A 4,453-nucleotide genomic window follows, 5' to 3' on the forward strand; every position below is an offset into this window, starting at 1 on the left:
TTTTCCGTTAATTTTTAGTTTGTTTATCCCGATTATTTAGAAAAATATTAAGAATTTTTTACTTTTGATCCCCTAAAGAATCAACTAGATTCACTTTCTGATTTAACAAGGTACTGAAGTTAAAACTTAAAAGTCTAAGCATTTTTACTGCCCCATAACGTGACAAACACAAAAAAAATATTCATGGTTTTGACGAATTTTCGTCAATATTTGAACTTCAAATGCTAATAAAAAAAAATTGTGCATATGTATTCTTATAATTTTTTATTCACTATAAGAATAACTTATGAGGAACTTTGTATTAAATTTTCAAGTATTTTTATAAAAAAAATTTTATCGACACTTCAAAAAAATGTTTTCAGACAAATTGAAAATTTCAGTCGTCTATAAATATCTCAAAAAAAGTCAAAATATTTTGAAAATTAAATCATGTAAAGAAAATGCCAATCTAAATAACTGATAAACTTTTCCAAGTATCTACGACTTATACTTTTTGAAAAATAACAAATATTTAAAATCGTTATCGTTACGCTATTTCGTAAAAATTTGAAATTCAAACGCACTTAAAATTTTTCCTATAATGATGCTTCGAGTTTTCATTATAGCTACTAAACTTATAGCTACTAGCATTATAGCATAGTTTTATCTATAGCTATTTGAAGGAAAACTTATGGAAAACTTAGCGTTGTATTTTTAACTCTTAGTTATAAACACAAAAATGTTTATGATTTTTCAACTTAAAAATAACTTCCAAATATTCGCGTTTTCGACAGATTTCGTAAAAATTTGAACTATAAACGCTTATAAAAAAAAATTGTGACTAACGATTTTTAATTTTTTTTAGCTACAATTAGAACAACTTATAAGGAACCTTGTATTAAATTTTCATGGTTTTTTGGTAGTCCAACATTTTTTTACCGACACTTCAAAAAAAATTCTCAAAAAAATTGAAAATTTCAGTGATCTATAAATAACTCAAAAAAAGACGAAAATTTTTGAACTGTATATAGATATCACTAACATTAACATTTGGTGAAAATTTCAAGTACTTACAGCGATTAGTTTTTGAATTACAACCATATAAAAATATCGATTTGGTCGAAAACTAAAACTGGTTTTGCGTAAAAATTCCCGTTTTTCTGTCATTTATTTTTTGTTTTTCTCGATTTTTTTGAAAACTGTTGGAAAATGTTTACTTTTGACCTCTATAATGCACCAAGGATATTCACTTTTACATCGGAAACCACCCCCAAACTTTGAAATTGAAGCATTATTTCGACTAGTTATGCTGTACACAGACACAATAACAAACATAAAAAAAAAAAAAAACACACATCATTGAAAAATCAATACATTCATCACTTCGTTCAGAATCTAAAATAGTTACAACTTGTGGTGATCACTTTGCAGACTCAATGTTTTTAAACTCCACAACAAAAAACAAGTTTTTAATGCTATCCCATCAGTATTTAATGGTAAGTAAATAATAAAATTATTAAAACATGTTTAAAAATAATTTCAAAAACTAATTTTGATATTAACAAACTAATTCTTGGTTAGATAATTAAATTTTAATTATTTTTTTAGATGAAATAATGTTTGAAAGATCAAAATTGGCTAAACTACAGTTGAAAACCCATGAAGATTCACAGGATTTTGATGAATGTCAGAGTAGTTGTAGTACTTCAATTCCAGACACTGAAGAATTAAGAAGTCGTGTAAGTCGATTTATGAATACTTCTGGTGCTTCAAATGAATCTTGTAGCTCATTAACAACTTCTGATTCTTCAAATCAAACTCCTGGATATTTATCGGCAAATACACCAAGGAAACTAAAACTGGCTATGGAGATTAAATCTGGAAAACAAGAAATAAAAAATTTAAAGAAGAATATCGTAAGTTTAAGTCAACAATTATCTAATTATGATACAGTTGAACATTTTTTAAGATTAAGTGAAAAATATTTATCACCTGGATTATGTACTATTGTAAAGTCCCAAATGAATTTAAAAGAAAAACAAAATTAATATTTTTCCTACTGTGGCTGTTGAAGTAGAATTAGGCTAACAAACTTAAAATGATAATGCTCAATATTGATTATGAACATCCATGTCCCAACTTTGACAAACATTACCTACTCAATTTTTTTTTGCGTTTTAGAATTTATGCTTCAATTATATTTTTAAATAGACATTTAGTATCTGAAAAAAAAATTAAAACAGAAAATTAGAAATTTTACAGCATTTGTAAAACAAATTTTTGTAACTATACTAATATTTTAATTATTTTGATGTATTATAGTTTAATAAATACCTTTTTTTTAATATGAGCTAATTACTAATTGAATTGTATAGTACTACATTTGTTCCATTTATGTTTAAATATATGTAAATAAATTATATATTAATTATGTATTTTATGACTAGTATAATAATATTATGTGTTAATAATATTAATTTTGTAAATAAAACATAGTTAAGTTATAAAGAAAATAATGTACTTTGTAATCATTTAGAATTCTCACCTATAATAGATTTATCTAGATTACCTACCTATTAATGTGATTTTTATGTTTTTATATGTAACTACCTTTGTTGTTCCTTGTTGATAACGTCCAAATATTGAAATTAATATTTTTATTATGTTATGTATGACTTCATCATCATCATTGTGAAAGGCTTGTGTTAACTAATAAAATAATATTTATTATTGCCTTTAACAGATTTATGTCATTAACTTACTGATCAATTAATCATTTATCATAATAAAATAGATCGATCTTAGCATGCTAATTACGATTTACGATCTTTATTGAATATTTAAATGGAAATAGATTTTGAAATGGTAAATAATACTAATTAATAAATAGTAAATGGTATTAAATGGTACATACAAATATGCAATAATATTGTATAACATCTGAACAATAATTTAGTTAAATGCATGCAGCTACACTGATTTGGTCACACCCAATCAGAGAATCTTATTTTTTTCCCCCATTGTTTTCGGCCGAGTGAGCTATCTGTTTTCATATAGTCTGTGGAAATACACTAAAATATAATTGAGCAATGATATCGATCGACCAGATATCGACAAGAATAAGATACCTATAATACAATATAATAAAGATAAAAGTAATAATAATAATAAAAATGACATCTAAAATTATTGTATACAAGTATGCGTCAACAATTGTCAATTATTATTTTATAATAATAAATATTGAATTAAGTTAAAAAGTATACAAAATAAAAGTTATATTATATTATTCATTTATACAACAAGTATACAATTATGTGGATTTTTAATTTTTTTTATAGTTATAAGTATAACCATAGACCTTATTATGTATCAGTATAAATGACAAACATTTTATTATAATTATCTAAGTGTTTTTTTTTTTTACTGAGAATATCCGTAGATATCGTGTGATTTAATAGGAAGTCTATCGAATATTCTAGAACAATTTTGTAAGTTAATATGTACGATCGACGAGTATAATTAATTCACACTCGCCGATCGTACAAAGAAGTCGTTGGTAGTCTGTCGGCACTCTCTCCCCTGAAATTTGCCGCAGTACGAATATACGTCTTGTATACGCTTATATTATTATACGCACAAGAAAAAAAACAAAGAACGTTGTATATCATAATGCATTAGAATAATTAACATTTTTTTACAATATTTTTTTCATTAATTATACCAATTCGAATTCAATATTCATAATTAAAACAGGACAACATCTGCCGGGTCAGCAATTAACACACAGTTTAATACATATAAGAGATTAGATTTTCAACGTGCTTGGGTGCACGTGTTCACCATTTATACTCGTATTTATTAAATATAGATGTATTCATATTTATTTTTAATTTAATTTTTCCGTAATTTTGCTTTTTTATCTTCATTGTACTTAACTATGCGGATTTCTTCAAGTACATGTGAAAGGTCTTTTTTAGCTAAGAGGAAGATAAAAAATTGGTTACGCACATCTTTATATCAAGATATATTTTCAAATGTTTCTATATTAGATGTATAAAAAGACATTCCTTGTAGTACCTAATGAAAACATATTAAATAAATTTGCTAATTTATAGCAAATTTTATATTTTGTGTAATCGCCGTCTGTGTTGATTTTATAAATTTAGTCCACCAAAATCAGTTGTCCAATTTGAGCCTATGGTTCCAATTATTATTATTCATTATAAATTTATACGCATGCTTTAAGTTTGTGTATACTCTATATCAACCGGTGAGTAACCTTTTGTTCCTAAATTATGTGAGTCGCAACCAACAACCGCTGACCCTATAGGATCGGTCGCGGCGCAACATTTACACAAAACAATTATTAAATACAGGACACGGGCACTATAATACAGTATAAAGGGCAATATAAAAATTTGATGTAAGTAAAGTTAGTGCTGAAATATGTTCAAAATATAAACAAATAACA

Source organism: Diuraphis noxia, unplaced genomic scaffold (genome assembly GCF_037042655.1).
Source record: "Diuraphis noxia isolate RWA-SAM2 unplaced genomic scaffold, SU_Dnox_SAM2 contig0003, whole genome shotgun sequence".
Lineage (NCBI taxonomy): Eukaryota > Metazoa > Arthropoda > Insecta > Hemiptera > Aphididae > Diuraphis > Diuraphis noxia.